The following is a 27,635-nucleotide window of genomic DNA, read 5'->3' as shown; positions in this document are numbered from 1 at the left end:
GGCTCCATGGAGATACAGCTGATGACCACTGTGGAGCCCTTGAGTTTGTAATATGCCTCCTGTGGAATGCTCAGAGAGGTTTAACTCTTTACATTCTCAGAGATAAATTAATTTGTTGGTTTGGTTTGTTATGTAACCGCTAGTAGATTTCTACAATAGAAATGCAGCTCCATGGGCTTCCCTGGTGGCGCAGTGGTTGAGAATCTGCCTGCCAATGCAGGGAACACAGGTTCGAGTCCTGGTCTGGGAAGATCCCACATGCCGCGGAGCAACTTGGCCCGTGAGCCACAATTACTGAGCCTGCGCGTCTGGAGCCTGTGCTCCGCAACAAGAGAAGCCGTGATAGTGAGAGGCCCGCGCACCGCGATGAAGAGTGGCCCCCGCTTGCCACAACTAGAGAAAGCCCTCACACAGAAACGAAGACCCAACACAGCCATAAATAAATAAAAATAAATAAATTTAAAGATTTCCCAAAGTTGCAAAATTATGAAGTTTGGCTAAATTGTCTCTAAGAACTTAAAAAAAAAAAAAAGAAAGAAATGCAGCTCCTCCTATTTTAAGTAGAAGTAAAGGAAGAGATATCAAATATGCCTTGGGTGGGAGGGGATAGATTGTTAGTTCTATTTGTAACCTTATATAAAGCACAAAAATACGGAAGATATTCTACATGTAATTTTCATGTAGAATAACAGCTTCTCCTGCATGAAGAATGATTTATTCTTCCCTTGAAGTTTTGTAAATTTGCCAAGGTTGTCTAGTGAAAAACTAATTACTCTGTCATTAAGGTTTACCTTAACGTTTACAGTTTAAATGATGACAAAAGAGTAATATCCTTGATAAATAAAGACCACCTACCAATCCACCAGAAAGCTATTAAGACTTCAGTGTATGTACATTGGAAAGCTAAAAACTCACTTTGCCAAACTCCCATGGATCGATAGCTAATGAGAAGTAAGCAGAAAGCAGTGTTTAGAACATGGAGATTTTTATAATGCAGGCTAACTGACCTGTATAGAGGTTCTTTGTCCTCCAAATCTCACCCTTCCGGTTCTCTTTTCTGAAATCCAGGTCTGATGTTTAGAGGGGAGGCACCAAGTTGTGACCAGTGGAGAGATTGTCATATGATAAGCACAGCAGATCAGGAAGAGAACAGCAGCCTGAGTCCTTGAAGGACTCTATCATGTCCATTTCAGCCCTGACTTGTCTATACCCACATTTCTAAGTTAGTGATAGCAAATCAACACATACTTAAGTCACTTCGGGTCATATTTTTTGTTACCTGCAGACAAAACACTATCCTAACTGACCAAAATGTACCATGTAACAGACACTATTTTAAACTCTTTAACATATTTTTCACTTTTAAACTTTAAGGCCACCTAAGAGATGGGGTTGTTATTCCCTAATATGCAGATGGGAAACCGAGGCCCAGGGTGCAGCCAGTTCTCTACCAGCTCTATCAACTCAGCTCTGTTATTCTTTCCTCCTCATCGCTCCCCAAGGAATCTGATTCACAGGTTTCCATCTTCTCTTTCAGCAAGGGGCATCATACTCTTCAAACCATAAATCTACTGCCACCCAGTAGATTCCTTCTGGCTAATTGCTACTTGTGTGATTTGGGGAAAGTGAGTGAATGCCTCCAAACTTCTGTTTCCTTGCAGAGTTGTAAGAAGGATTAAATCCAACACTGCACTTATAGGTCCTGGCACTTCATAACAGCTAACACTTATAGAGCACACTTACCTATATGTCAGACACTGCTTTCAACACTTTCCAAGCACTGACTCATTTACTCCTCACATCAACCCCATGGGGTAAGTAGTATTGTTTTTTGAATTTTACAGATGGAAAACAGAGACAGGGAGAACATAAGTGACTTGCCTGAGGTTGTCCTCGTAGAGATGAGACAGAGATTCTAGCCTGGGCAGTGTGACAGCAGAGTCCATGCTCAACCCTCTATGCCACAGAGGTAAATCTATTCCCATAGCTTCATCCTAATGAATGACCACACACTATTAAGAGATCACGTCACTCTTGTATCCCAAGGGAACGGTCCCGCATGCCTCATTTCCCTCTCAGTGTGTAAATAATCACAGTTCCCATGCATTTCCCACAAGGCTTGCCTGAGCATCTTTTTGCCGTCCAGCTGTACATAGCGTTACTCTCTCTCAACACTCAAACTAATTACCCTCCTAGTCACACCCCTGACTACATACACCAAGTCAAATGTCTAATTACATGCTCCCAGCAAGGCATCTTATTAGAGCCCCAGCCAAGCATCTCATTATAAGGCCTGGACACATCTGATTTCCCATAGAGCCACCCATTTTATTACACATTGTACAGAAACACACACATGAACCTAGGGCTTTGGACATTCATATCATTAAACTTGTTCTATCATTTCATACCAATTCTTGACAACACATTCATGTACGTTTCAGAGAGGTAGTCCTTGTCCAGTGTCAGGATGCCTGGGGAATAGAATTAGAACAGCAGTCAGAAAGCATGCTTTTAGATCCAAACTACAAAGTCAGCAATGCTGTATCCATGGACAATAATCAGGACTGAATAATCTTCATCTATTAAACATAGATAACCTGTACATTTTTTTCCCTGAAAAAACACACACAAGCAACATATTCACTTAGCTGAAAAACAAAATTAGTAGACACTGAAAAAAAGTCACCAATAATACCACCATTCAAATATAATCATAAATGTCAGACTATATATTGTTTTAGCTATATATGATAGCATGCGTGTGGCAGGCAGAATTGTGGCCCCCAAGAAGATTCTAATCCCTGTGAAAAAATATATTGCTCTATGGCAAAAGGTACTTTGCAAATGTAATTAAGGATGCTAATCAGTTGACTTTAAGATAGGAAGATTATCCTGAATTATCTGGGTGAGCCTAACGTAACTCACATAAGCCTTTAAAAGCAGCAGCAGAGGGCAAAATGGTGAATTCAGAGATGAGAATCATGAATAGCATTCAACTGACCATTGCTGGCTTAAAGATGAAGAGAGCCATGTAGCAAGACAATGGAGAGCTCAGTCCTACCACCACAAACAACTGAATTCTGCCCACAATGTAAATGACTTCAGAAATGAATTCTTTTGCAGAACCTTCAAAAAGAAATGCACCCATGCTAAATCTTGACTTTGGACTTGTAAGACCCTGAGCAGAGAATCAGGTCACCTTGTGGTAGACGTCTGATCCACAAAACTATGATATAGTAAGTAGGTATTATTTTAATCTAATAAACTGTGATATGTCATGCATCCATAGAAAACTAATACCATGTGCATATATTTGTAAAATTAAAGTATGCATCATATTTTGAAGCTCCTTTATGTAAGAAGGTATTGCAAATATTTTTCATATAAAAAAATGCATGTGGATTATACAGAGAATGGATAAACAACAAGGTCCTACTGTATAGCACAGGGAACTAATTCAATATCCTGTGATAAACCATAATGGAAAGGAATATGAAAAAGAATGTATCATTTTGCTGTACAGTAGAAATTAACACAACACTATAAATCAACTATATTTCAATAAAATAAATTTTAAAAATGCATGCTGACAAAGTATTTACTGTCTGTATATTTCCTTTATTATCTGGATCATAATTTATATAAATGATCATGTATTTATGGTCAGATAGATGATGTCTATTTTTGCTATTAAGAATCAATGTTATGATGAAATGACCATCTTTGTATGTATGTCTTTGTAAAACAAATAGAAGAATATATGTGGAATCACTTTTTAAATTTCACATGAATATATAAATGCAATAGATAACTAACATAAGCAACAAAGTCTTTGCTATATACATAGTCCATAGTTTGTATATGTTACAAACATAAATTCTTGAATCTTCTTATACAGTCAGGTACATTTTTGCAGAATCTATGTCTCTCCTTTATTCTGATCCCTAAGTCCACAAGACTTTGTATTTAATAACTGATGCTTTCAGTGGGTTACATGCTCTAAATAACTTAAATAATGTGTTAAAACAAAGCATGCTTTTGAGACTAATTATGTGGTATTAGGTTGAAAGGAAAAGCATCATAATTGTTCATAGTGGAAGAGATGGCTATGTGACCACTAAGAGACAAAGTGCTGTCTAGGACCTCCAAATTAAGAGGGCGAAAGAGACAAAGATCAAATACTAACAACCCAAGAATGTAATGGTTATGATTCAGAAAGAAGACTTTATATCTCAGTTTACTAGTTCAATTTTTTTTTTCTGAAAGATGCACATTTAGTATGAGACTCAAAATAAAAATGGATTTTAAATACATAGATGAGTCTGGCAGAGAAAACCAGACTGAACACTAACAAAGCTTTATAAACAAAGCTTAGGAATGTGAATGAGTATTTTGTTATTAGAGGAAATCTGCCTCATTTTAGGGGGGTATGTTGAGGAAAAATGGTCTAAAAATGCAATATACTGGAACTATTCCTAGCGGTAAAATAAATCTGATATCAAAAGGCCCAGGTTTTCCAGACCAAAACCAGCATTTCACCTAATGGGAAAACAAAGATGATTTTGGCAAGAGCTACGTAAGAATAGTCACTGCCTCCAATACTGGGTAATATTTTGTTGGAAATATGTGCTATTGAAATTGTTAGAAACAATGCAATTATATGAATTATAATTGAAAAATATAAAATTGAATTTGTATATTGTTTGAATATGATTATACAGGTATCCCTCACTTTTCAAAAGTTTGCTTTACAGCACTTCACTTTTATGAAAGACCTACAGAAGTACCTGTTTTCACTAACTGCAAGAAATCCGAAGAGGATTTTCACTTTTACAAAAAAAAGTCTAAAAGTGAAAATAGCGTCCAAGGATTGTTTTGCAGGGAGCTGTTACATAGGCAGTTTGCATCTCGAACAGCAGTGAGAGTGGAGCCACCAAGCTTCTTCCCTGGAACTGCATTCTGCATCTCAGCATCAAGCTGCTATGGCTATGAACTGCGTCTGTGAGCATCTTTGCTTTGTCTCGTATTTTGTGTATCCGTCAGCAAGATGTGTCCTAAGCAAATTAACAGGATGTAATGAGCTAAGTGAAGTGTAGAGTGAGGAGAAAAAAAAAGTCCAGGAAAAAAAATCAGAAAAAGCAAGAAGAACAAGGACATCATGAGATAAATGAAAACAATTTAATGCAGTAGGAATGTAGTTTTCAACCCAATACTGAGAAAGAAGGCAGATCCTACGGGAGCTGTGGCATGCTGTGTTGTAAGAGGCATCTGACTCTTATCCTAGGGAATTGGAAACCCATGGTAGCTGGGATGTATTGGGAACTGGGGGCATTTAAACTTTGTCCTTCATACTTTTCTGTAGCTGACAAACTCAAACAAAAAAATAAAGGTGCAGGTATTTATAGGCTAGAGACATTGTAGATTCTTCAGTGAAGGTAACAAATAAGAAAGATGGCATTTAAAGTAGATTAAGCAAATGTCAGGGAATGGGTCAGTGTCAGAGAAGAAAAAGAAAGGCAGGAGGGAGAGCTCAGAGTAGGCAGGTATAGTCATCCAAGCAAGAAGTGTACAGGATCTGCATAATGGAGCTCACAAGGAGATAAAAATATTGGCGAATTTGAGACCCTAGGAAGGAAGAAGTGACAAGACTAGTAAGTAAGCTGTAAGTGATGAAGGAGAAAATGATTCCAAACGTGTAGGCTGAGACCAGGTATAGAATTATGTTATCACTTGTCAGATTAGAGAAGTGATTTGACAATTTACCATGTGGAAATCACAGTCTCTCCAGCATATTTCTGAGCAGTATCCAAGTGGCTTTTGGCTCAAACCAAAGACCCCACACACCTACAATGAAATGTTTGTGATAGATTCATTCATTCATTTATTCTATAAACAGCAATCTCTAGCAGCCAAACACTATGGCAATAAAGACCCTCAAGAAGATCAAGAACCAGTAAAGCATATTATTTTGAGGATCAAAGTGGCTGTATTTAAGATAATTTGACAAATACTTGTCAGACATGTTAAGTATTCTCAAAGATATTCATGCTGGGGCAATATACACAACTCAGAATTGCAATACCAAGAAAAAATTGCTATAGCTATTTCTGTGTCATCCCCATGTATTTTATCTATGGAGCAGCACCATTTAATAGTCAAAGTGAAGCCCTTTATCATAGGTGGAATTCCTATTGTATGGAATAAAATCATTCTTGTTGCAAAGATAAAGGAGCTGCATTATTTTTGAGTGGAAATAGGTGGGTCTGAACATTAGTGCACTTGACTTCTGTTCACCTGTTTTCTCGTCCATTTTAAATAGACAGGTGTCAAATTCCTTGCATATGCTGACTTCAATTTTTTGTACCTTAGTGAATGAATCAGCATTTCAGGACATGCCAGGTTAGCACTCTGCTGTCCATCAGTCGAATTGGCAGTTATTTTCACATCTGTTAGCACAGTACGGTTTTGAGAATGTTATTGCAGCCTACTTGTATGACTTAAAAAAGGGAAGAAAATGGAAAAATGAAAGTGCTGATACAAGTGATAAGACCTCTATGTCTTCTTGTGAACTTCCTTACCTTCACTTCTAAAGTAATGCAGTTGAGACCAAAAAAAACATTTTATGCTAAGAGCAACTCCTTAGCTTCTATGAGATCAACGTGAGTAAACTTAAGCCATTTTAAAGAACAAAATGTTAAGAAAACCGTAATGATGGAAGTAAATATTCAAAATTGAAGTGTCACTACATGAATGAAACTAATTTTAATTTCTTGTAAATGAAAGTCATGGTTATAATGAATGACAATAGTTTGTTTTTCTCTGGTTGGTAATTGTGCACCTTTACAAAAATGCTTTCTTAGGAAGTGAAGGACAGAACTGCATGTTTGGAATTTCAGGTTCTGAGAGGCACTTTTCATCCATTATTGCATTTGAGATTCAAAACAGCCCTGGGCGTGGATTATTATCAACGCTATCTTGTTGTTGACAAAAACCGAAGTTTATTCAGAATCAGACTCACAGACATAGAAAACAGACTTGTGGTTGCCAAGGGGGAAGGGTGGGGAGGGAGGAATGGATTGGGAGTTTGGGATTAGCAGATGCAAACTATTACATATAACATGGATAAACAACAAAGTCCTACTGTATAGATCATGGAACTGCATTCAATATCCTATAATAAATCATACTGGAAAAGAATATGAAAAAACTATATATATATATATACACACATACATATATATATATATAACTGAATCACTTTACTGTATACCAGAAAGTAACACAACATTTAAATCAACTATATTTCAATAAAATACATTTTTAAAAACCAAGAAATCCCCAAATCTGAAGTTTCTTGTGATTATTAAATTGATCATGTTAAATAACTTTTGAATAGTAGAGGTGAGACTTGTAGGGGTACAAAATTTGCCACCCCCAAATGTCTCTGCCATGCAAATTATTTCAAGCTGAAAACAATCAAGGCCCAACATACTCAGGAAGAAACTTTTATCTTCTCCCTAAATGCCTAAAAATAATTTAGATCGAAGGCCTGTTCCTGGAATAGAGTTATCACCAGAGATACCTTCAAAGACTGAGCCAGCTGTGATGGGGAAGCTCTCAGAGCTCAGAGTCCCCTCTCTGTCCCATTATCTCTGATGACCCAGCAAATATTTATGTATCAAACATTTGCTTTTCCATCTCCATGTCAATTGCCTTCCTCCATTTCAAAGTCCCAAACCCCTACCCTCAACATCCTCTTTTGTCTTTACCTAAAGATGATTTAAGGGGAGGCCTTCAGCCATTTTGGTGAGTTACCCAGTTTTCCTGCATCTCTCCCATGCATACATGTCATTAAACTTGTTTGGCTTTCTCCCATTGATCTGTCTCATGTCAATTTAATTATTCTACCAGCCAGGAGAACTTATAAGGGTAGAGGAAAATTTATTTTCCCCCAATAGACTCAAATCATATACCGACTATGCATCTATATCCACATATAAATTTACTGCATCAAGCTAACAAATTGCCTGAAAACATATTTTTTCTAAAACCAGAAATTTATTTTTCTGGAAAACTGTAGTACGAAGATGATAACCTAATAAAATCTGCAGTTACATTTCTTTGTGGTACCATTAGTCACTGTTTCAGTCTATGATTCCACCAAAAGCCAGAGCCTGCAATGACTGCTTAGATCTGAATATTGGTGGAGAATGTAATTCCCAGGAGCAGAAGTGGAAGATGGGAGGTGATGGAGGGAGGTCGAAGGACTGATATAAGGGTGAGTTAAAGGTGTGTCCACCATTGCAGGTGCTCTGTTCCTCCAAGACCTTCAGCAAAGGTCTTCATGTGGAATGAGGCATAGGAAGTGAATTCCAGATGACAAAGGGACACATTTATCCATGGGCTGTCATTTCCACTGGTCAAAAGTTTTCCCTCTGAAGACTTAGGACCCCTTTACCCCCACTTCCAGGTTGTGCATGCATGGGTACCCAGCAGACTTCCACAGGGAGAGGCAAGAGGAGCTTAGGCTATGAGGCAAGACCCTGTAGGGTTGCTCCTGTTTGAACTCACTTGGGGTCCACACAGAACTGGCCTCCACAGTGATGGCTGGGATAAGAGATAGGGGAGGCCAAAATGAGATGAACTGGTGCACAAGAGTTGAATGATATATTCAGATATAGATTTGCACACAATATATGTCCATATATGTGTGTAAGTACACAAGATCATCCATCCTTTCTAAACTATTTTTGTTGAAATATGTTTAAAACAATTCTTTAAAACCTAAAACAATTTTTTAAACTTTGTGCTAGGAAATGGGAAAAATATGTAGACATACACACAGGCACACACATACACATATACACACAGAAAGTCCCACCCATCAAAGACATAAAGTATACTGAGGGAAGGAGATAAACACACAAATACCAGTACATGTGTGCTGACAGTTCTCTACTAGAATTACATGAGTGTCCTCAGCGTGTATCAGGTGGTCAATTCTCCTTAAGAATTGGAAAAAGGACCTAGTGTTTCCAGACAAAGGAGGCTTGACAGACGTTCAGCTTTGACATCACAAAAAAGCTGTCTTGTAGGTGTGAGAGACTGAACTGAACCCAAAACCTAGAACTGAAGGTTTTAGGTGGGCACATAACAAAATTTCTGTTTCTACTTCTTTCTATGGTAGAAACTCTTCTTACAGGAAGTGAGGTGGTAGATTGGAGAAAGATGAATGATAATAGGGAAACCATTAGGAAGTAGTGATAAGTAGGCAAAACATGACAAAGGTCTGCAGTGAAGCAGTGACTGAGATTGAGGGTAGGATTGGAGAGGAGGACAGAATTCAAGAGATATTTTAATGAAAGAAGTTGGGGATCAATGGGTGTCGGGAGGAAGGGAGAGAAGAAAGTCAGGGAATCTTGCCAGGTGCTTCTCTTAGGTAACTGCATGAAGAGTGATTCCATTCAACAAGGCTGACACCCAGGAGAAGAAGCTAGTCTGGAGGTAAGGGATGGGGGATTAACGACTTTCAGCTTGTGAGTGGTGTTTGAGGTTCTCTGTGTATGTGGGATGTGTGAGTGTATGTGATGTGTGTGTATGAGTACTACCCAAGTGCAGATGGCAGATTAGCAATTGCAGAGAGGCCTCCAGATTCCAGGGACACGTCTGGGTTTGTTGAAGCCTAGGACAGGTTGAATGAAAGCAATAAGAACACAAAAGGTGGGAAGAAAGGCTAAAAACAGAATGTGGGAAAACCAGTATTTAAGACAGAGGAAGAATGGCTGGTGATGTCTGTAGAGAAAAATCAGAGGGAAATTTTCCCAGAGAAGAGCCAAGGAAGAGTGGTGGCAGAAAGCCAAGGAGAATGTTTAAGATGGCTGAATAAGCATCCCCATCAATGTTATATAGAAATCCAGAAGGAATTTACAAAGATGTTCTTGGACTTTAACAGTTCAAAATCAGTGATGACCTTGGGTTAACAGTCATGACATTTGACAAAAGACAGGCACCAGTGAATAAAGGTGGTGAGTGTGTGTGTTTGGGGGGAGGGTGTAGGAGGAAAAGGAAAAACATTGACAGAACAGAGCTGGTGGAGCAGGATACAAAGTCAAAGTTGATTTCCTTTTAAACTTTTTTTAGTATATCAGAATGTTGAGAAGTCTCAGGCAGAGAGGGAAAGACTCAAAGTTATAGGAAAGCATTAGATGATTAACAGAGCAAGATTTCAGTACTATTTAAAATAGCCAAGACATGGAAGCAACCTAAATGTCCATCGACAGATAAATGGATAAAGAAGATGTAGTACATATATACAATGGAATATTACTCAGCCATAAAAAAGAATGAGATAATGCCATTTGCAGCAACATGGATGGAATTAGAGATTATCATACTGAGTGAAGTAAGTCAGACAGAGAAAGACAAATATCATATGATATTACTTATATGTGGAGTCTAAAAAAAAATGACACAAATGAACTTATTTACAAAACAGAAATAGACTCACATAAAAAACAAACTTATGGTTACCAAAAGGGAAAGGGAGGAGAGATAAATTAGGAGTTTGGAATTTGGGATTAACAGAGACACACTACTATATATAAAAGAGATAAAAAACAAGATCCTATTATATAACATGGGGAACTATACTCAGTATCTTGTAGTAACATATAATGGAAAAGAATCTGAAAAAGAATATATATATATATGAATCACTTTGTTATACATCTGAAACTAACACAGCATAGTAAACTTCAATGAAAAAAGAAAAAAAAAAGAAACAGCATGCTTCCAAAATAGGTGTGAGGAGGTGTCACAAGTATATTGTTTGTCAGTTGTTTACTTTTTGTCTTGACCCTGTCATGAGTTAGCTATGGACACGTTGGCCTGTCTGCCTAATGTCTTTATGACTCTTCCGTATTTGTAATACAAAAATTTGAATTACATGATCAATGAGACTCAGTCTGGATCTGAATAAAGATACTTCTCTCGAAGCAGGCAAAATCATCACCACTTAAGAGAACACTGTGAGCCTTTTGCTTTAATTGGTATTTATCCCCAGACCATTTCAGATGTTGCAGGCTATTTTGATGGTGACAGGGACAGTGAGATTCCACCGGGATCTTAATCAACAGTCTTAATTAGGAAAGGCTGTCACCTGCTGGATCTTCATTTTCATCACCTAGTGACCTTCTCTTGCCATTCCCCAGGAGACACATCCTGGAAATCATTTCTATTGAAATTGAATACAGAGGCATTGCTTCAAAAGACATTCATCCTGTTTAGAAAGGCATTCATGTTCTAAAGCAAGCAAGCATGGCCAGGACATACTTAGTTTTCTTTTGCAAGCTATATGACATTATGACTACATTGCAAAAAAGCAGCAGAATGCTCTCTGCAAGCTTAAGTACAGAGCACAATGGACTGTACGTAACTGCCGGTAATTACCGAGGAGGAGGCTAATTAGTACCAAGGGTTACAGCAGGTGATGATTTCCTCTAACTGCCCTTGGCACCTGGTGACCACTCTGTAGAAGCCCTTTGCTCGTCTGACTATCATCTGAGAATTTGCAGTCTCAGATTGTCCCATTAAGAAACAGAGACTGGAGAGGTACCCACCACGTTAGATCACCTTTAACAAGACAAGAGCCCTAGTCTTGCTGCAGAAACTCTAATGACTTTCCCACGGCACCTGCTTAGCAGAGCGGATTCTAGAGTAAGCCAGAGAAAGCAATGTTAGGACTAAAATGTTCGCATTTTTAGTGCCCACATTTATTTTGTTGACCACCCCAGTTTGTTTCCAACGGAGGTCTCAAAGTTAATGAGATTGTGGCGATTTTATCACGGGTGCCCAAGTCCAACCTTAAACTCTGCCACTCAACACAGCCACTTGGGTATAACCATCAGTGTGGCAAGAGGAGGGTTCCTTTAATTACTTTTTAGTTTCAGAAAGGAGTACATTCATTTAAAGTGAGCAAGTAGTTAAATTTAGACTTCAGAATGTTGAGTCAGAAGCATAGAAATAAATGTTTTGAATACAATTTTATGATAACTATGATAGAAGTCTTCAAATTCTGGTGCCATGAATACTCTGTTGGGTTTAAAAGAAACACAACACAAATTAGCTTAAAGTAGAAAAAGGAATTTACCGAGCAAAACAGAAAAGGAGCAGAGACATTGGAGCCAGGGATGGGAATTGAATTGTGACTCTTTCTGTATCTTTTTCTCTGATCCTTTCCTCATGAGATTTCACTCTTTATCATTCACTTAATCCATGAAGCTAGAATCCTGGCTCCCAGCTCACCCAATCTCACATCTTCCCCGATTTTTCCCCCCAGCTCTTGTTTGAGAAAACATTTAGAAACACTAGCCTAATAATAACACTACCTGCAATGGTTCCACTACTGATTCCTTGGAAGAATTTTTCTGGTCAGCGCTTGAGGCATTAGTGCTTGGCTGTTCAGGAGAGTCCTGAATCTCAGTCCTCATAGTACCAACCAGGCAGAGTCTCCCAAAGGGGAAAAGGGTGTAAGGGGAAAAAGCAACTACAAATATCCAGTGCATATGGTTAGGGCAGAAAGGAGGGAAACAATGATTTTATTTGGATAGCTGGGACATACCTCATAGATTAGAGGGTGCTTGTGTGGACCCTTGAAAGACAAATATGTGATCACAAAGACAGAGCAGGCCTGAGGAGGAGGGAGTCCTTCATGCAGAGGAAAGACCACAGGTAGTCGTGCAACTTCTTGGGAAACACACTTATTTCGGCGGCGTGAAGTTTGGTAGGTGAGAGGTGGGGGTGATGATGGCCCAGGCTGGAGAAAAAATCAGCAGCCTTCCCTGGGGCCTTTGCACGCTGTGCTTAGGAATTCCAAGTTAATCCCATGTGCAATGGAAAGGACTTGAAGGATTTTAGCCAGATTTGCCTTTTTAAAATTTTACCCCAGCAAGTTCACTGATAACGAACTGGGCCAGAGGTAAGGAAGAAGCCAGCAGAGACAGAGAAACACAATAGGAGGCTTTTGAAATTCAATTTCATCATCAATGATTTTTTTTTTTTTTAACAAAAACATAACGGTATTAATGCAAAACATGTGTTCCATTTTACAAGTTCTTTTGATTGGACCATTGTAAATCATGCAAAAATACTTAAATGGTTTACATTTTTTTTCTGTTCTAATTATTTTCTTATTAGGTGCTTGAATGATTATGACTCTCCTAATGCCTTAAAAGTTAAAACATCATAAACAAGCACTGCAGAGTTAAGAATATGGGGCATCCTTTCTGTGCTGCACATTCCGGGTAAGTATGTGTGTGATTATAGCCTCACTCAGGATGACACTTGGGAGTGTGTAAGAAAGTACCGTTCCTTTCATCATCTCTGTCCCACAGGGTATTAAATAGCATAGTTAGCGGGAAAAATAGTAGATGACAAATAAATAAAATTGCTGGCCAATATGCCTTTATAATTCAGACTACAGAAGATTTATTCTGTCTTTAGAGGAAAAATGATTAGAAGCTTTGGTTTTATATTTACAAAACTGTGTCATATAACATTTAGCTAGCTGAATTTATATTGTCTTTATAACTAATAATTTAAGTATAGTTACCATTAGATCTTCCATTAATACCATAGCCAATGCAGCCACAACATCTTTTTTTTAGATACTTTAAATTTCTACAATGCTGTGCTATTTCTGATATCATAACAATATGATAATTATTAATATGACCTAAGAGGACTGCCTAGGAGTTAAAATATACTTATCTTTTCCCAGTTATTCTCATAATTTGCTGTATGAATGTTTAGTAATTTCACCACCTGTGTCATTTTCTATCCAAATAAGAAGCTATCAGCATAGATTAACTCTAGTCTCTTCTAGTATGGAAATTCTCAAATTTGTACCATCAGGTTTTTAGAGGACATGTCATATTTCCAGAGACTTAAAGCATGTTGACCTTTGCTGGACGAAGGAAAATAAACCATCTTCCCACAAGACTGTTGTGTTTAAAAATAACCTCATTCTAGATAAGGACATTAATGGGGTTATTTAGTGGGTCATCCTGTGTGCTTTTCCATCCAAACTACCAACTGTTAGTATATTTTGATGCTTAGCTTTTTTTTTTTTTTCTCTAAATCATGTCTCTTATTTTTATTTTTTTAAATAAATTTATTTATTTTTAGCTGCATTGGGTCTTCGTTGCTGCGCGTGGGCTTTCTCTAGTTGTGGCGAGAGGGGGTTACTCTTCCTTGTGACGCACTGGCTTCTCATTGCGGTGGCTTCTCTTGTTGCAGAACACAGGCTCTAGGCACACAGGCTTCAGTAGTTGTGGCACACGGGCTCAGTAGTTGTGGCGCACGGGCTCTAGAGAGCAGGCTCAGTAGTTGTGGTACACTGGCTTAGTTGCTCCGTGGCATGTGGGATCTTACTGGACCAGGGATGAAACCTGTGTCCCCTGCAGTGGCAGGCGGATTCTTAACCACTGCACCACTAGGGAAGTCCCTCCACTGTCTCTTGAAGAGCCACCTCCTAAAATGACACTATGTACATTTTCGTTGCCACATCATTCAAACTCAGTGGATGGCTTTCTAGCAACATCCCCTGTGTCACAAACTATTCATTCTCCAGGCACACATGTAGGTTTCAGATTAGCAGAGGGAGTCGGGATTCTCGCCAGTACTTTCTTGTGGTATTTAGGGCCAGCTTCCAACAAAAGGTCAAGTGAAGTCGTTATCATTTTAAAAGAAAAAATAAATAAATATCTCAACATCTTTAAGCTATACATATTTTTGAATAGGAGATATCAATAGGTTAATAGTCTATCCCTTCCTACACTCTTCTTAGGTAAAAATCCCATCCCCTTCCCATCTACAGAACATTTATATATATTTTTTTATTAATTGAAAATGATTTCTAATTTGCCTCATTGTGTGATTTCTCTATAAATCTCAAATCTAAGCTTCCTCCACCATACAGCTCTCCCAGAGACATCTTTCTGAGATTCAAACTGGTCAGATCCAACATCACTCATAAGTAAAGAAATGCAAGTGAAAATACAATACGTTTTATGTTTTATCTTTTTATTAATCTTGACATGTTTATTAATCCAGGCAATTTATTAAACACTGCGAAGGTTTATTTTGTGAATGTAACTGTAAAAGAAAAAAAAAAATAGACACCCTGAGGCACAGTTGTTGTAAGGAAAAATTAGAACAATCTCTCTGGAAGACGTGGCAATACACATCACAATTTATAATGAAATAAACATATTTCACCCAGTCAAATTTCTACTTTTTTAGATTGTATCTTTCAGACAAATACATATATACATATGTATGTTGTTATATACGTATGTGTATATATATATATCAGATAAGTATACACATATATATGTATATCTATATATACAGGTACAAGAAGTACAGGTAGAAGAGGTATAGATACAAAAACAACTTAAATAACCAGAATGGGTGGTTGATGAAACATATTGAGATGCATTATTTAGATGCCATACTAAGCCACTGTTTTTTGAAATGAGTTAGATTTACACGTGCTAATCAGGAATCATCTCTAGGATAAAATCCAGATGCAGAATAGAATGTATTTATATACTCTCTTTGGGGATACATAGTTATGTGTGCGAACACACTTCAATGTTTCTAATGCAGGAGTTGACTCTGAGAAGTGGAACTAAAGAAGAGAGGGATGGACAGGACTCTGTGTTTTCATAGTCTATATTTTGCTCAGTTCGGATTTTTGCCACATGAAAACATTATTTTAATACCATAAAGGGGCAGGGCTCATTAAAATAAAAACAAGATGGAACCAAAATGGAGCATGTCTCTTCCTTGATTACAATGCCATTTTTGTAAATCTTATAATCTCAAACTAGACCCTAGTAGTTTATAGTAGTTCCCAGAACCTGCCAGGCATTTTCTTTCTTATTTGCCTGAAATGTTCTTCATTCCTTTTCCTTCTGGCTAATAAGCCTCTTATTTCTTGGAACCCGCTGCCATCTTCCGCTCCTTTATGTATGCTTTTCTGTTCACTGCTGCGGTGGATGCTATGGGCTGCTCGTTATACTGTCATTCCACCCCCCTCCTTGGGGATCTTCTGCTGCTTCAGAGAATGGGAAGTTAAAATTTGCATTCCCTAGGCTCCATTTGTAGCTATGTTTCTTGATGCAAAGTAGATTTTGCTAATCAGTAAGGAGTTGTAAGGTTTTTCCGAAAAAGTGTTGCAGTATGGTGATCACAGTTTCCAGACTTAACCCTTTTAATTCCAGAATCACACCTCCTATAATCTGTTCTTGGACTCAGTATTTTGACACATTCATGGTGGTAGCTCCCCTCCTGTGGCAGTTTTGGAGCATTTGGGGAGTCACTCCTGGAAGGTCTGTTGCATGCAAAAACAAGGATGATCTAATGAACATAATTTTCAATGAAAGTTCTCAGAAATAAGAGTACTTATTGTATGATTCCATTATAGAATATTCAAAATTGGCAAAACTACCCTGTGATCACTGAAATCAGGATAGTGGCTAACTTTTGACTGGATAGAACATGTTTGAGTGGGTCATAAGGGAGACCACTCTTGTTTTATTAATGTTCTCCTTTTTTTCATCTAGCTGGATATATGATTTGTTTACTAACTAAATTCAATGAATGGTTCATTGACAAATTAGGTATTTTAGGTTTGTTAAGTTATACTACCATTAAAAAACTTCTACTTTTAAAACTGTAAATGTGATAAAAATCACTGTGTTATTTATCTGTCATGACTTGTATAGTGAACTGAACTGTGTTTGGTGAAAAAAATATGCTGAAGTCCTAATCCGTGATGCCTGTGAATGTGACCTTATTTGGAAATAAGGTCTTTGCTGATGTAGTCAAATAAGTAAAATGCAATCATATTGAATTAGAGTTGTATTTCTGTTGTATCAGTTGCAATGTCTCCTCTTTCATTTCTGATATTTGAGACTTTGGTCTTTATTTTCTTAGTCTAACTAAAGATGTGTCAAATTCATTTATCTTTTTAAAAAATCAGCTATTCATTTCATTGGTCTTTTCTACTGTTTTTCTGGTTAATATTTCATTTATTTCTGCCCTGATCCATTATTTCTTTCCTTCTCTAACTTTGGGCCTACTTTAGTTCTTCTCTTTCTAGTTCTCTTAGTTATAAAGTTAGGTTATATGAGATTTTTCTTTGTTTCTTATGTAGACATTTATTGCTATAAATTTTCCTTTAGAACTGCTTTTTTCTGCAGTTTTGATATGTTGTATTTCCATTTTCATCTTTTTTAAGATTTTTAAAATTTGTATTTTTTGCTTTCTTCATTGCCCCATTGATTGTTCAGGAGTTTGCTGTTTAATTTCCAAATATTTATTAATGGTCCAGTTTTCCTCTTGTTATTGGTTTCTAGTTTCATACCATTGTGGTCAGAAAAAATATACTTGGTATAATTTTAATCTCCTTAGATTTACTAAGACTTATTTTGTGGTCTAATATATGATCTATCCTGAAGAATGTTTCATGTACACTTGAGAAGAAACTGTATTCTACTGCTGTTGGAAGGAATATTTTATACACATCTGTTATTTACTTTGGAGCTAAAGTACAGTTTAAGTCCAGTGTTTCCTTACTGATTTTTTGTCTAGATGATTTATCCATTGTTTAAAGTGGAGTATTAAAGTCTTCTACTATTATTGTGGTATTGTCTATTTCTCCCTACATAACTTATAGTATTTCCTTAGTATATGCAGGTGTTCTGATGTTGGGTGAATATATATTTTTGATTGTTATATCCTCTTCATGAATTGACCCCTTTATCATTATATAATTCTCTTGTCTCTTGCTATAGCTATTGAGTTAACATATATTTTATCTGATATACGTCTAGCTCTCCCTGCTCTCTATGGATTTCTACTTGCATAGAATATCTTTTTCCATCCAGTCACTTGAGCTGAGCCCATGGATATTTAAAGCCAAAGTGAGTCTCTTGTAGGCAACTGGGTCTAGTTTTTTAATTTATTTAGCCACTCTATGTCTCTTGACTGTAAAATTTAAACCATTTAAATTTGAAGCAATTATGAATAAGTAAGGAAGGCAGCAAGAGAAGAAAAATGGAACAAGAGAACTACAAAACAGCCAGAAAACAATCAAACAATCAGCTGACATTTGTAAGTCTCTCTCTCTCTCTCTCTCTCTCTCTAATATATATATTCAATTCACCATGTTTAACCAAAATATTCTATCAATGTTTACTTACAAAAGTGAGTATGTTCCAGAGATTATTTTTTGGACTTTAGACCAATCCAAAAATATATTACTGTCTTAAAATAACTAAAAATAATTGAGAAAATCTATGAATCATGATCTTTCATGACATAATGAGAAAAAGGTTGCCAACTCAATGAATTATTAATACATATTTTATCTTGACTGTGAAAAATAAAGTGAGCCATTTTTACTACTGCTGTTAATATTATTCATATAATCTTTGTGTATAATTCTATCCATTCTTCTAATGTAAATATTAATTTATTTTTCATGCTTGCTTTGTGTTAAGAAAACCTAACACTCTGAAATTTTCAACAAGTACAAACTAGTTTATTTAGCAAAATGGTCAACACAGGGTGAAGAGTCAGCTGTTAACTTTCGTTTAATTTAAAAACTGATAACTCTGTGGACGTTTCTTCTGAAAAGTTAGACAGTATCTTTTAACAGACTGTTCAGAGAACTGAAATTTAGAAGACCTAAGTTATGGCTTGCTTCTGCCAAGAGCTGTGTGTGAGGTTGAACAAGCATCCTTATTTCAATCATTTGTAAGTGCAATTGTATAAATAATTTCTAAATGTCATGTGACTCTGTATTCTAAAACTTTTGTATGATGATAATATTTTCTGTATATAAGAAAATATTAAAACTTTCTAAACTTCCCTAATGAATAATTGTAAAATGATCTCATTGGTATCTATTTTTATTTTATGTTTTGCAACATACATGGGGTAGAAAATTGACAGGATAACATGAAGGACAGTATGAACAGTATGTTAATGTTATCCCTGGCTCTGATACAGCAAAACAATAAAATAATAGTCATTAAATACCTTCACTTAGTAAATGTAGGCTGTCATGCAGTGATTCTATACTGCTGATACTTGGCATTGATGAACATAATGACCATTAGTGTCATTTCAATGTTTTTGGATGCCTCAGTTCTGCTCTGAAAATTCTACGTGGAAGTCATGTAGAGGTCAACACCATTTAATTGCTCCTTTCAAAAAATAGGGTTGGAGTGTGCAGTAAGAGATCTAAACCATCATTAAAAAGGGTAAGCATCTCTTTCTCTCTCAGCATACCCACTGGTTGTGTTTCCTTGCTTGGTACAAATGGAAAAAATAAGAACATTGAATGAGAGGAACCAATATTCTTAGGCAAATGTTTAGTCTAGTTCACATTACCAAAGTGAAGTTTGCATTATTTAGACCAGAGTGAAGTGGCTAATAAACCATTCCATAGATTTTCTCTGTGAAGTTTTCAGATACATGATGGATTTCTAAGGACCTTCTAAAGAATTAGAATGTTAAAGTATGAAAGAAAAATCTAGCTTGCATAGGACTTCTCTGTTATCATGGAAGATGCATTAAACCAGGGGTCCCCAATCCCCAGGCCACCGACCAGTACTGTTAGGAACGGGGCCACATAGCAGGTGAGCAGCCGGCGAGCGAGTGAAGCTTCATCTGCCACTCCCCATCGCTCCCTATAGCTCACATGATCACCTGAGCCATCCCGCCCGCCGTCCGTGGAAAAACTATCTTCCACGAAACCAGTCCACTAATGCCAAAAAGGTTGGGGATTGCTGCATTAGACCAGGATACAAGTGATCAAGTTCTGTCAATCTGTCCGCTTTAGTGATACAGAATGATAGTGTGGCATCAAGCAAGTGAGTTGTCTCTAAGGGATTTAATTTTCACCTCTGTGAAATGGGAAAATCATCACTTACCTATTGAGAGGAGTCATTGAAGCTCTTTTGAACTAATATTTTTGCATACCAATAATGTTTTATGAACATATTTTATCATACAGTTATTTGACTAGAATGAGAAAATGCAGGGTATTACAAAGAAAAAATAAAAATTACTCATAATACTTGCACTCAAAAATAACTATTTTGAGTGCTTAATCTCTAATTTATTTCAGTCATCTGGACATGTTATTCTGTTATCAAATGACATTGCATTAGTCAATTTTCTTTTTAACTGAACAATAGTATGAACAATATTTGAGGTCAAAAATTTTAATTCTAAAACATTGTTCTTAATAATTGCATAACATCCAGTACATCAAGTATATCATGCCACATGTAAACAATCTGCTATTGCTTAACATTATAATTGTTCCTGGAAAAACAGATAACCAACAAGGACCTACTGTATAGCACAGGGAACTATACTCACTGTTTAGTAATAACATAGAAGGGAAAAGAATCTGACAAAGAATGTAATCATTCTGAACTGTGCTGTACACCTGAATCACTGTGCTGTACCCCTGAAACTAATACAGTATTGTAAATCAACTATACTTCAATAAAAATAAAATTTTAAAAATTAAATTTAAAAAATTGTTCCTGGAGTCACACAATTATAAATGGTATTTTTAACATCTTTATTGAGATATAATTAACACAAAATCAACTTCACACATTAAAAGTTTATAAGATGGGTAGAGAAGAAGATGGCGGAAGAGTAAGACGTGGAGATCACCTTCCTTCCCACAGATACATTAGAAATACATCTGCATGTGGAACTGCTCCTACAGAACACCCACTGAACGCTGGCAGAAGACCTCAGACCTCCCAAAAGGCAAGAAAATCCCCACGTACTTGGGTAGGGCAAAAGAAAAAAGAAATAACAGAGACAAAAGAATAGGGACGGGACCTGCACCAGTGGGAGGGAGCTGTGAAGGAGGAAAGGTGTCCACACACTAGAAGCCCCTTCACTGGCGGAGACTGCGGGTGGCAGAGGGGGGAAGCTTCGGAGCCACGGAGGAGAGCGCAGCCACAGTGGTGCGGAGGGCACAGCGGAGAGATTCCCGCACAGAGGATCGATGCCGACCAGCACTCACCAGCCCGAGAGGCTTGTCTGCTCCCCCGCCGGGGCGGGCGGGGGCTGGGAGCTGACGCTCAGGCTTCGGTCGGATCGCAGGGAGGGGACTGGGGTTGGCGGCGTGAACACAGCCTGAAGGGGTTAGTGCACCACAGCTAGCCGGGAGGGAGTCCGGGAAAAAGTCTACAGCTGCCGAAGAGGCAAGAGACTTTTTCTTCCCTCTTTGTTTCGTGGCGCGCAAGGAGAGGGGGTTCAGAGCGCCGCCTAAACGAGCTCCAGAGACGGGCGCGAGCCGCGGCGATCAGCGCGGACCCCAGAGGCGGGCATGAGACGCTAAGGCTGCTGCTGCTGCCACCAAGAAGCCTGTGTGCGAGCACAGGTCACTCTCCACACCGCCCCTCCCGGGAGCCTGTGCAGCCCGCCACGGCCAGGCTCCCGTGATCCGGGGACAACTTCCCCGGGAGGGCGCACGGCGCGCCTCAGGCTGCTGCAACGTCACGCCGGCCTCTGCCGCCGCAGGCTCGCCCCGCCTCCTCTGTACCGCTCCCTCCCCCCAGCCTGAGTGAGCCAGAGCCCCCGAAGCAGCTGCTCCTTTAACCCCGTTCTGTCTGGGCGGGGAACAGACGCTCTCAGGCGACCTACACGCAGAGGCGGGTCCAAATCCAAAGCTGAACCCCGGGAGCTGTGCGAACAAAGAAGAGAAAGGGAAATCTCTCCCAGCAGCCTCAGGAGCAGCGGATTAAATTTCCACAAACAACTTGATGTGCCTGCATCTGTTGAATACCTGAATAGACAACGAATCATCCCAAATTCAGGAGGTGGACTTTGGGAACAGGATATATTAATTTTTCCCCTTTTCCTTTTTTTGTGAGTGTATATGTATATGCTTCTGGGTGAGATTTTGTCTGTATAGCTTTGCTTTATAATAGCTTTATTTTACTTCACTATATTTTATCCTCTTTCTTTCTTTCTTTCTATTTTTTCTCCCTTTTACTCTGAGCCGTGTGGATGAAAGGCTCTTGGTGCTCCAGCCAGGCATCAGGGCTGTGCCTCTGAGGTGGGAGAGCCAACTTCAGGACACTGGTCCACAAGAGACCTCCCAGCTCCACGTAATACCAAACGGCAAAAATCTCTCAGAGATCTCCATCTCAACATCAAGACCCAGCTTCACTCAACGACCAGCAAGCTACAGTGCTGGACACCCTATGCCAAACAACTAGCAAAACAGGAACACAGCCCCATCCATTAGCAGAGAGGCTGCCTAAAACCATAATAAGGCCACAGACACTTCAAAATACACCACCAGACGTGGACGTGCCCACCAGAAAGACAAGATCCAGCCTCATCCACCAGAACACAGGCACTAGTTCCCTCCATCAGGAAGCCTACACAACCCACTGAACCAACCTTAGCCACTGGAGACAGATACCAAAAACAACAGGAACTACGAACCTGCAGCCTGTGAAAAGGAGACCCCAAACACAGTAAGATAAGCAAAATGAGACGACAGAAAAACACACAGCAGATGAAGGAGCAGGGTCAAAACACACCAGACCTAACAAATGAAGAGGAAATAGGTAGTCTACCTGAAAAAGAATTCAGAATAATGATAGTAAGGATGATCCAAAATCTTGGAAATAGAATAGACAAAATGCAAGAAACATTTAACAAGGACGTAGAAGAACTAAAGAGGAACCAAGCAATGATGAAAAGCACAATAAATGAAATTAAAAATACTCTAGATGGGATCAATAGCAGAATAACTGAGGCAGAAGAACGGATAAGTGACCTCGAAGATAAAATGGTGGAAATAACTACTGCAGAGCAGAACAAAGAAAAAAGAATGAAAAGAACTGAGGACAGTCTCAGAGACCTCTGGGACAACATTAAACGCACCAACATTCGAATTATAGGGGTCCCAGAAGAAGAAGAGAAAAAGAAAGGGACTGAGAAAATATTTGAAGAGATTTTAGTTGAAAATTTCCCTAATATGGGAAAGGAAATAGTTAATCAAGTCCTGGAAGCACAGAGAGTCCCATACAGGATAAATCCAAGGAGAAACACACCAAGACACATATTAATCAAACTGTCAAAAATTAAATATAAAGAAAACATATTAAAAGCAGCAAGGGAAAAACAACAAATAACACACAAGGGAATCCCCATAAGGTTAACAGCTGATCTTTCAGCAGAAACTCTGCAAGCCAGAAGGGAGTGGCAGGATATACTTAAAGTGATGAAGGAGAAAAACCTACAACCAAGATTAATCTACTCAGCAAAGATCTCATTCAGATTTGATGGAGAAATTAAAACCTTTACAGACAAGCAAAAGCTGAGAGAGTTCAGCACCACCAAACCAGCTTTACAACAAATGCTAAAGGAACTTCTCTAGGCAAGAAACACAAGAGAAGGAAAACACCTACAATAACAAATGCAAAACATTTAAGAAAATAGGAATAGGAACATACATATCGATAATTATCTTAAATGTAAATGGATTAAATGCTCCCACCAAAAGACACAGACTGGCTGAATGGATACAAAAACAAGACCCATATATATGCTGTCTACAAGAGACCCACTTCAGACCTAGAGACACATACAGACTGAAAGTGAGGGGATGGAAAAAGATATTCCATGCAAATGGAAATCAAAAGAAAGCTGGAGTAGCAATTCTCATATCAGACAAAATAGACTTTAAAATAAAGACTATTACAAGAGACAAAGAAGGACACTATATAATGATCAAGGGATCGATCCAAGAGGAAGGTATAACAATTGTAAATATTTATGCACCCAACATAGGAGCACCTCAATACATAAGGCAAATACTAACAGCCATAAAAGGGGAAATCGACAGCAACACAATCATAGTAGGGGACTTTAACACCCCACTTTCACCAATGGACAGATCATCCAAAATGAAAATAAATAAGGAAACACAAGCTTTAAATGATACATTAAACAAGATGGACTTAATTGATATTTATAGGACATTCCACCCAAAAACAACAGAATACACATTTTTCTCAAGTGCTCATGGAACATTCTCCAGGATAGATCATATCTTGGGTCACAAATCAAGCCTTGGTAAATTTTAAAAAATTGAAATCGTATCAAGTATCTTTTCCGACCACAATGCTATGAGACTAGATATCAATTACAGGAAAAGATCTGTAAAAAATACAAACACATGGAGGCTACACAATACACTACTTAATAACGAAGTGATCACTGAAGAAATCAAAGGGGAAATCAAAAAATACCAAGAAACAAATGACAATGGAGACACGATGACCCAAAACCTATGGGACGCAGCAAAAGCAGTGCTAAGAGGGAAGTTTATAGCAATACAAGCCTACCTCAAGAAACAGGAAACATCTTGAATAAACAACCTAACCTTGCACCTGAAGCAATTAGAGAAAGAAGAACAAAAAACCCCAAAGCTAGCAGAAGGAAAGAAATCATAAAGATCAGATCAGAAATAAATGAAAAAGAAATGAAGGAAACAATAGCAAAAATCAATGAAACTAAAAGCTGGTTCTTTGAGAAGATAAACAAAATTGATAAACCATTAGCTAGACTCATCAAGAGAAAAAGGGAGAAGACTCAAATCAGTAGAATTAGAAATGAAGAAGGAGAAGTAACCACTGACACTGCAGAAATACAAATGATCATGAGAGATTACTACAAGCAACTCTATGCCAATAAAATGGACAACCTGGAAGAAATGGACAGATTCTTAGAAATGCACAAGCTGCCGAGACTGAACCAGGAAGAAATAGAAAATATGAACAGACCAATCACAAGCACTGAAATTGAAACTGTGATTAAAAATCTTCCAACACACAAAAGCCCAGGACCAGATGGCTTCACAGGCGAATTCTATCAAACACTTAGAGAAGAGCTAACACCTATCCTTCTCAAACTCTTCCAAAATATTGCAGAGGGAGGAACACTCCCCAACTCATTCTACGAGGCCACCATCACCCTGATACCAAAACCAGACAAAGATGTCACAAAGAAAGAAAACTACAGGCCAATATCACTGATGAACATAGATGCAAAAATCCTCAACAAAATACTAGCAAACAGAATCCAACAGCACATTAAAAGGATCATACACCATGAGCAAGTGGGGTTTATTCCAGGAATGCAAGGATTCTTCAATATACGCAAATCAATCAACGTGATATACCATATTAACAAACTGAAGGAGAAAAACCATATGATCATCTCAATAGATGCAGAGAAAGCTTTCAACAAAATTCAACACCCATTTATGATAAAATTCCTGCAGAAAGTAAGCATAGAGGGAACTTTCCTCAACATAATAAAGGCCGTATATGACAAACCCACAGCCAACATTGTCCTCAATGGTGAAAAACTGAAACAATTTCCACTAAGATCAGGAACAAGACAAGGTTGCCCACTCTCACCACTATTATTCAACATAGTTTTGGAAGTGTTAGCCACAGCAATCAGAGAAGAAAAAGAAATAAAAGGAATCCAAATCGGAAAAGAAGAAGTAAAGCTGTCACTGTTTGCAGATGACATGATACTATACATAGAGAATCCTAAAGATGCTACCAGAAAACTACTAGAGTTAATCAATGAATTTGGTAAAGTAGCAGGATGCAAAATTAATGCACAGAAATCTCTTGCATTTCTATACACTAATGACGAAAAATCTGAAAGTGAAATTAAGAAAACACTCCCGTTTACCATTGCAACAGAAAGAATAAAATATCTAGGAATAAACCTACCTAAGGAGACAAAAGACCTGTATGCAGAAAATTATAAGACACTGATGAAAGAAATTAAAGATGATACAAATAGATGGAGAAATATACCATGTTCTTGGATTGGAAGAATCAACATTGTGAAAATGACTCTACTACCCAAAGCAATCTACAGATTCAATGCAATCCCTATCAAACTACCACTGGCATTTTTCACAGAACTAGAACAAAAAATTTCACAATTTGTATGGAAACACAGAAGACCCCGAATAGTCAAAGCAATCTTGAGAACGAAAAATGGAGTTGGAGGAATCAGGCTCCCTGACTTCAGACTATATTACAAAGCTACAGTAATCAAGACAGTTTGGTACTGGCACAAAAACAGAAATATAGATCAATGGAACAGGATAGAAAGCCCAGAGATAAACCCACACACATATGGTCACCTTATCTTTGATAAAGGAGGCAAGCATATACAGTGGAGAAAAGACAACCTCTTCAATAAGTGGTGCTGGGAAAATTGGACAGATACATGTAAAAGTATGAAATTAGAACTCTCCCTGACACCATACACAAAAATAAACTCAAAATGGATTAAAGACCTAAGTGTAAGGCCAGACACTATCAAACTCTTAGAGGAAAACATAGGCAGAACACTCTATGACATAAATCACAGCAAGATTCTTTTTGACCCAGCTCCTAGAGAAATGGAAATAAAAACACAAATAAACAAATGGGACCTAAGGAAACTGAAAAGCTTTTGCACAGCAAAGGAAACCATAAACAAGACCAAGAGACAACCCTCAGAATGGGAGAAAATATTTGCAAATGAAGCAACTGACAGAGGATTAATCTCCAAGATTTACAAGCAGCTCATGCAGCTCAATAACAAAAAAACGAACAACCCAATCCAAAAATGGGCAGAAGACGTAAATAGACATTTCTCCAAAGAAGAGATACAGATTGCCAACAGACACATGAAAGAATGCTCAACATCATTAATCATTAGAGAAATGCAAATCAAAACTACAAGGAGATATCATCTCACACCGGTCAGATTGGCCATCATCAAAAAATCTAGAAACAATAAATGCTGGAGAGGGTGTGGAGAAAAGGGAACACTCTTGCACTGTTGGTGGGAATGTAAATTGATACAGCCACTATGGAGAACAGTATGGAGGTTCCTTAAAAAACTACAAATAGAACTACCATACAACCCAGCAATCCCACTACTGGGCATATACCCTGAGAAAACCATAGTTCAAAAAGAGTCATGTACCAAAATGTTCATTGCAGCTCTATTTACAATAGCCAGGACATGGAAGCAACCTAAGTGTCCATCATCGGATGAATGGATAAAGAAGATGTGGCACATATATAAAATGGAATATTACTCAGCCATAAAAAGAAATGAAATGGAGGTATTTGTAATGAGGTGGATGGAGTTAGAGTCTGTCATACAGAGTGAAGTAAGTCAGAAAGAGAAAAACGAATACAGTATGCTAACACATATATATGGAATGTAAGGAAAAAAAAAAAAAAGGCCATGAAGAACCTAGTGGCAAGATGGGAATAAAGACATAGACCTACTAGAGAATGGACTTGAGGATATGGGGAGGGGGAAGGGTGAGATGTGACAGGGTGAGAGAGTGTCATGGACATATATACACTACCAAATGTACAATAGATAGCTAGTGGGAAGCAGCTGTATAGCACAGGGAGATCAGCTCGGTGCTTTGTGACCACCTAGAGAGGTGGGATGGGGAGGGTGGGAGGGAGGGA

Source organism: Eubalaena glacialis, chromosome 1, assembly GCF_028564815.1.
Source record: "Eubalaena glacialis isolate mEubGla1 chromosome 1, mEubGla1.1.hap2.+ XY, whole genome shotgun sequence".
Taxonomy (NCBI): domain Eukaryota; kingdom Metazoa; phylum Chordata; class Mammalia; order Artiodactyla; family Balaenidae; genus Eubalaena; species Eubalaena glacialis.
This window is presented reverse-complemented; position numbering follows the sequence as displayed.